The sequence below is a fragment of the Physcomitrium patens genome, chromosome 20, assembly GCF_059467195.1.
Source record: "Physcomitrium patens ecotype Gransden chromosome 20, ASM5946719v1, whole genome shotgun sequence".
NCBI classification, from domain to species: Eukaryota; Viridiplantae; Streptophyta; class Bryopsida; order Funariales; family Funariaceae; genus Physcomitrium; species Physcomitrium patens.
In genome coordinates, this window is record NC_143429.1 from 11,519,659 (window position 1) to 11,527,449 (window position 7,791).

The window sequence follows — 7,791 nt, forward strand, 5'->3', positions numbered from 1 at the left end:
CATTCTGATCGTATCCAGGTATTCTGAATCCCTTTGAATTCTTTCAAAAGCAATCCTGGGTAATGCTTGCAACAATCTCTCTCTCTCTGACGAGAAGACAGGATGAAACTTGGGGAAACTGGGTGTGTTGCACAGTTAAAACCTTTTGAATGATTCGAAGACATCATGAAGCTCATTTTACAGCCTGCGGACGGCGTTTGTCTGGAGGACGAGCTTCACAAAGTAAGTTGAAGCAGATTTTAATCTTGCAGATAGATTTTGCCAACGGCATGCAATCTCTAGAATCCCTTGAAGGACCGGCACTTCCAGTTATTTGCATTTCCATTTTTATTTTGGGGTTATGATTATGGATGAAGCCTCTCACCTGCAAATATCGATAGTATTTAATGGATGAGCTGTTAGGAGTCCTAAAAAAATATTTGGAATGAAACTTGTGCTATTTGAAACTACAAGCAGTGGTGCATCCCTGAAGTTTGCTGGATTGGGCTCTTGCTGCACGTTACATCAGATGGCAATGCTTCGAAAATGAAATGGAATAAGGCACGAACCTATTTATTTTAGAGAAACCAAACTGGCGCTGGGTCCTAACCTTCGGAGACTCATATTCCCGATATGCAAAGAACCCATGGTTATCTTAAAACAGGATTTGAAATTTCAAGCACATCACACAATCCACAAACAATTCAGAAGATGCAGGACTGAAACATTTTCTATCCATAATTTTCTTATTCTTTTTAAAATCCTTAGCAATTTTAAAGTTTACAAGCTATTCAAAAGTATTTGTTTGGTACCATGACCCAAACTGAGTTTGTTTTACTCATCGGTGATGGAAACTTCCCGCATCGGTGGTGGAAACTTGTGGAGAGCTTTGTTCAATAATTAACTGACGTCAGTGGAGAATGTTTCAACCATGACAGGGCTTGCGAAGCAGCCAACTCCGTTCCAGAAATGGAAAGAATGATGGGATGGCCCCCATTTCCGCAACTGAGGTAGCCCATATTTTGTGGCCCCATAACCATCCGGCTTTCAGGGCTCTGGTTTTGAGGTTTGACCCAGTTTTCAGCCGTCATTCCTGCCTCGGCCTCACCCCCGCCGAAGACAGTAAAAAAGAGAGGTTGTCTCCCGAACTCTCACTCTCCTTCGAATGAAAACACACACTTTCACCTCATTTTCACCATCACCCGTTGACCTCCTCATCGTAGTATGAGTCGCCGAATGACGTTATGGTCGTCCCAGTGAGCTCAAGTCACGGCCTCACCATGCTTCACAGACCAGATTTACTCTTATCTTTGTAGACCCTAAACCACCATGTTTATTTGCCAAGTTTGCTTTCAAGCTTTAGCGTTTTGTAGCACTCGGGTTTCGCATTGTAATCTTTCTGTTTTGGGGATACTTCACAGTGCGTTGTGCTCGAGCTTCTTCATAAGAAGACGATCGAGGACACAACCTTTAAATCAACAAAATCAAAACTAGCAACAATTAAATCAAAACTTATGGCTACAATTGCGATTATGAAATATCTACATGATTTTTTTTTTTTTTTGATTGGTTTGAAAAATATTGAACAAAGGCTACATATGTTGGATGGAGGTATCAATAGCATTAGCAACACCTTACATACACACATGTTAACAAACTATTCAACGAAACTGGTTCCTAACTGTGAGCAAATATGTTTGTGTGTGTAGTCTAATGTGGGATATTTGGCAAGAAGGATCAAGATGAAGACATGTGGAACCTTTTTACCAGTCAGAGGGAGCCTAGAAATCTGAGCTCCCTTCATTTGGACACACAGGAAAAAATCCTCCACTCAAATTGATATGTGGGAGATTGTTAGGAATCTGGTTAAATAGAGAGTGTCTACTGAGATGGCTCTCAACAACATGGAGACTGGAGTTTATCCAAAAAAAAGGGTCAGAATTGAAACTACTTTGTTCCCATGGTGTTGTTTACATGTGTGTACAATATATGGTTTGGTGATTGATGAAGCAAGGCTTGTTGGAAGAGCAGGCAGTGTGAAATTAGGGTTAGAAGTTAGGTAGATAGATCGATGTGCTTTGTCCAGGAAGCCATCCAGCAACCAATCCACCTGCATGCCACCCATTTTCCAAAAAGGTATGAGTTCACCATTCCAGATGACATTTTTTTTTATCGTCAGGAATGTGCCTATGGTGCTTCTTAAGGAGGTGTTTCCATGTAACACACATTGATAGCAATATATAAAATAATATATAAATACTGCTTTTTAGACCATTTACTGTGCAGCAGTGGCCAGAATATGATCAGCCATGGGACCATCCAAAAACAAAGGACTTATTCATTGTCTTTATTTTGAGATTCCTCACACTCCTTTCTTTACATGGGGTATCTCCACCAGTGCCCTACTAAATGGGTGTGCCATTGGGTTTGGGATGGTGGGCTCACAATTAAACCTAATTCCAACCCAGGAATAGGTCCCACAGGTACCCACAGTTTAGTGACCTGGAAGAAAGGATGCTTGCCATGCAGAGACAAAATATACAGAGCTGAACTAAATACTGAAGAAAAAATAAATAAAAATAAAAGGCATTAAAAGAGGCAGTGTTCAAAACTGTCTAAGACTGAATTCAAAACTATTCAAGGACTTGGAAAGGACATCCTCCCAAAATTCAACATATTTAAAACAATTTGGTCTCTATTATGTAGCATTTTTTCTTATAGAAAATATGATCAAACTTCCTACACAACAGTAGAATGCATTGGAAACTCATTTTAGACAAACTGTACAATTAAGAAAACAATAGCAAAGCCATGCTATATGGTTAAGATAAAAACATGGATAACCTAGCATATGTTAGGTGCTAGACACAACAAATCCATTAGGTTATATTTAATTCCTCCTTATGTTCACATAATTGTTCTCGTGAGTTTAGCAACTAACATATTATAATACTCACTCTAGTAGTAGAAGTGATAGTGTTTCATTCACTACCCAATTTCTAGGTCTACAATCCTTGATTGCAATATACTGAACCTTTACAATCAATGAATTGGATAAACCTGGCCATGTTCAAAAGAAAAAAAACAAAACTGTCCAAGGGCAAGTACCACCTCCAACAAAGAAGTATATTACACCCCAAATTTGCCTTCATGTAGCGGGGCCTGTACCCATTTTGGCAATGAGCAGGAGGCAATGGGTGGAGCATTTGATCATACCAATTTTGGTTCAGAAATGCCATAAATTTTGGTTTGAGTATGTTGAAGAGACTTGGTGGAGATGCTCTTATTACTTCTTCTTTTTTAATGTTTTATTACCATGTCAAAGGCACATTACTGACCTTTTGCCAGCCACATGTGTATCTGCAAACATCCATATTCTTTTTGTCAGGAATTGTTGCATGTGTGTTAAAAACATGTCCAGGGAAACTTGGAATTGGGGATACATCTCTGGCTGGCAATCACAGTGAAGAAATTCTGAGCCATCAGTTCGGCCAACTTGTATTGTGTCAAAAACACACAAACACACAAACAAACAAACAAACATACATCAACAACAACAACAGAGGCTATTGTAGACAATTTGCAAACTGGGCTGGTCAAACAATGAGAAGGCCATGTGGCCACCATGTGGGCAATTGCAGCTCTCTCACATGTACCCCCAGTTTCAGAGTGTTTGATGTACAGATGGTGGTGGCAAGGAGACCATAAGCCACCACACATATATTAGAAAAATGAACAAGTAAAGTATAATAGTATATGAATAAATAAATAAACAAAGATTGGTGGTGCAATGGAAAGTCATTAAATTATTTCCCTTCTCTTTGCTTTGGCAGGGAAAGGGTGTGAGAGTGGTCAACCTGGATGTGGGGTATGAATGGATTAATGGATGAGTGAGAGTTGGTTATTTCACTCATCTTCCTCTTGAGTGCACTCCTCATCTTCCTTCCTTTATTCTTAATTGTGGTGTTTGTATTCACATGAATATATATATATATATATATATATATATATTTGTATTTGTTCATACATACAAGAATATATATATTATTGGGTGGTTGGGACCTGATTTTTTTATGGTGAGCAAATCATGTGGAAATTCCTTTGTAAGTATGTTTCAACCCATAATTATATCGGCACAATTTGAGATATATACTACTTTTAACTCAATGTGCTGATGAAATCAATCATTTGTCTATGTCTGCAATTGAAAAGCTGTGACCTCAACTGTAAGAGTTGTTGATGACATTGTTTTTTCTTTTATATCTGGCTGTCTCTACCAGGATGAGTTGGAGAAATCATTTTCATAAGGAATCACCTTATGCTTTTGTTGGTTGATTTTTTTCTATTGTTTCAACATGATTTTGACTTTTGTTCACCATCCTGTGTACAACAAGCAACATGAGCCAAATACTTCTAAAAGAAACAACAAACAAACAAAGAATGGAATGTAAACCTTATGGGTACCATGTGTACATTCCTTTGTGATTCCTTTAATTTGCCCATCCCTTATAGTCTTCAATTGGTAAGACAATTCAATTGTTTATTATGAACCATCACCTTTCCTTTCTTTTCTTTCTTTCTTTCTTTTTACAGTGGATTTGAGAGAGGTGGTAGATGAATAAATATTAAAATAAAATTTCAAATAAATTTCTGATGACAAGAACAGTAGAATAAGCAACACCAAAATTAACTTTAACACACCAATCACAACCTTCATTTTGTTTATTTCTTTCTTTTCTTTTCTTTTCTATTACAACTTCACTAAAAAGATAGTAGGTTTTTCTTTGAACACATAGTAAATAACATAAGAAACCATGTGGATGTTTTACCAATGTGCATGATCAATCATGTTTTTGAAAACTAGTAATGTGCAAAGATTCCTTAGGGCTTGTAGGAGACAAGGTGTTTTGTGAAGTATGTTGGGCATTTGTATGTGAAAATGGATGGTGAGAAGGGTGAGGTAGCACCTTTGTCTCACACTCAAGGTTCCTTGTTGCCTACATCATCATGGCTCAAAGTTGGATATTCTCTCAATTATTGCAATTTTTACCACGTTGAGTGGGTTTAAGGCTTTTTATGGACATTTTTGGGTTATTTCCATGCACGAATTACATGGTTTGAAGTTGCACACAAAATCATTTGCAAACAAACTTGCCACAATTGTAAACTACTTGGACATGGAAAAATACTTTTTGTGATGAAAGGATTGTACTTGAAAACATAAGCCTAAAGCTCACAAATGCAGTTAAGAAATCTTAGAGACTACATGATTGTTTGCTAAATATAATAAAGAATTGCACATGATGTTGAAGATGAAAATTGTGCATCATTCTGAAGACTAAAAGATTTAGGGCTGTTGACTGGATTTTGAAGGAGACATTCCTAAAGTAAAAAAAGTATACTACAATAGTTAATACTAATCTAAACATTTCATCATGAATATGATGTTTTGGGGTTCATTGAAAAGATATTAACAGTGGCATAAATGTCTTTGATTTGGTTAAGAATTATCGATTGTCAGTTTTTATCAATATCAATTGATTGTCATCTATTTGCGTTTTCATTGAGTTTTGAATATTCAATTACATCTTTTCAATGAACAAGAGTCTGGGATGATGGATACTACAACACCAAACACAGATACTTTAGAAGTTATAAAAGAAAAACTGGGAAAACTTCACATTTTTGTTAACATCTTTTCAGTGCAAGAGAAGAGTACCCCATTAATAATTTTGAGAAACCCCATTTGCTTCCATATTTCAAGTTTACAAAACTTTTCCTCTTTCATGAGTATCATGTAACACATTACACTTGACAACCTTATTGTTGAATGACCTGTTAATGCTTGTGCAACAGTTGTTTCAATGCAGACAGCTTATGAAAATTTACTTTCTTGCACAAGCATTTTTATCATTTTTACTTTCATTTTCACATCCAGTTAAGAAATAGGCTCTTTAGAGCATCTACAATACACATGACAGAGCACCCATCTTAAAAAAAAAGTGGTTTTGGACTTCATGAATCTTCTTCAATTTAGGCCTCCTTTTAGAAAAGAAGAGCAAGTGGTGCCTAATTGAGTGCCTCAATGCCTGTAAATGAAGCAACCTCAGAATGTGGGTAAGCCTACAGCATTCCAATTTTATGATGATTCTCACATGAGGTCCTTGCTTAATCACCTCCTTAAAGCATATTTTCATGTAGTCTGTCTCTTTTCATTTCTGTCTAGCCTGTTGTCACATGCCCAAGTGAACATAAACATGCATTGTATTTTATTTTTTCTGAAAGAAAATGATGCACAAATTTGAGAGCGTGGGGATGAGATCTCACTCCCATTCTCATCAGAAAATGCCAAAAAGTAGGATCCAACACCTCCTGAATGTTTCAAAAGGCAATTTGTCTTGGATGGTGAAAAACCTTTTGTCTCTTGTAGAGCAGTCTGCCTTACGAAGGGATCATCGCTAAGAGGTAGTTTCTTTTAATGTTTGGAATCAGTAATAAGAAAAAAATAATACGAAGAAAGTAAACAGTGGAGGGAAAAAAACGGAGAATAGGACACAGCTCGGGTTTCCAGTTGATTTTTTTGCAAGGTTTGAATTGCCCAACTCACACTGTTCCTTTTTCAATGGTTCTTTTTAATCAAATAATGCCTGGCCAGTCTGTTTTTGGCTTAGTCTCGCCTTTTGATACAGAATGGATCAATTCAATTTTTTTGTCAATATTATGGCACATAATGGTTCATTGAACCCTTTTCAATGAATAATATTAGAATGAGCTTTTCTTAGTACTTAAATAATAGTTCTGAAAACTGAAAATACTTGGATTAAGTTGACTAGGTATTACTAAAGGCCAATTTTTATAATTGCGGGTCTTCCCACATGCAAAGGCTTTCCCCACATTCCGTAGCAAGATTTTTGCACTCTAGCTGGAGCATGTACTGAGGTGCAGAAGGTTTTGGAGATGGATTAGGGTGAAGTTTCCATGTGTTAAGCTTGTGAACCAATGCAAGAAAGCTGGACAATGGTGATTCTAGTATACGAGGTTTGTGAGACGGTAAGCACATCAGCAAGTGAAAACCCAACCGAACACAATCGGTGTTGATTACAAATAACAGGAAAAATCTGGAACAAAACCAGCAGTTGTATTCCAGTGATTCAAAGCTTGCATTAGAACTGTCATTTCAGTACCAGAGAGTCTCTCAAGGTCCACCGTTTTGGGTAATGCTGTGTCACTGTAGCCTGTGTTTTTTCGAGTGAGCGGAAAATACATCAACTTGCACCGAGACTCACGTTACTGTGGCCCTTTCGAGGGTAAATTGCACACATTGTCTTGATGTTGAACAAGGTCACTACGAAGTGCAATTCGGTAAAACAGATTGTAGCTAGAAGAGCCGCGCTGTCAATCGATATCTGACGTGAGAATGAATCTGAAGAGAAGGGTCCAAAGTGGGGCAAAGGTTCGTTCAGGTTTCTTGGTCTCCTGATTCCTGCTTACGGAAGCAATTTGCTTACCGCCTCACAAACGCCGTCGTCGGACTGGCGCAGTGGCATGGCCCTCCATTTCCTGCACTGGAAAGGGTGAAGTAAATCTCTGGAGCGCTTGGGGCCCACGCTGCTGCGATTTCCGCCCTTCTTGGGATGTGGCAGATTTTTTCGCTCGGTGAGAGCGGGATGAGGGGCCAAAGGTCCGGGTCCTGGCCTGCTCCATGATCATCATCGCGAGACACAGCACCGAATTGTCAATCAGCAGTTCTGAGGTTCTCCGGGCTCAAGCCTGGTCCCGAACCTCCGATCAGCGGTGCAACGCCATTTTTTC

The 7,791-nt window shown here is 38.2% G+C and overlaps 1 long non-coding RNA gene across 18 annotated transcripts; it reads right to left on the reverse strand.

Annotated features, from left to right (window-relative positions):
* Positions 1–324: 324 nt before the first annotated feature.
* Positions 325–6,670, reverse strand: LOC149987292 (uncharacterized). 18 transcript variants are annotated; one of them, XR_016498823.1, is made up of 8 exons: positions 4,537–4,653; positions 4,295–4,359; positions 4,042–4,177; positions 3,196–3,339; positions 2,259–2,432; positions 792–2,089; positions 549–598; positions 325–364 (listed from the first exon to the last, which is right to left on the reverse strand). It is a non-coding gene; the product is annotated as an uncharacterized LOC149987292 (long non-coding RNA). The 18 variants fall into 18 exon arrangements; XR_016498817.1 differs by lacking the exons at positions 325–364; positions 549–598; positions 4,537–4,653 and adding an exon at positions 4,947–5,079 and having other exon boundaries at positions 707–2,089; positions 2,360–2,432; XR_016498811.1 differs by lacking the exons at positions 325–364; positions 549–598; positions 4,537–4,653 and adding an exon at positions 4,809–4,941 and having other exon boundaries at positions 707–2,089; positions 2,360–2,432.
* Positions 6,671–7,791: the final 1,121 nt, after the last annotated feature.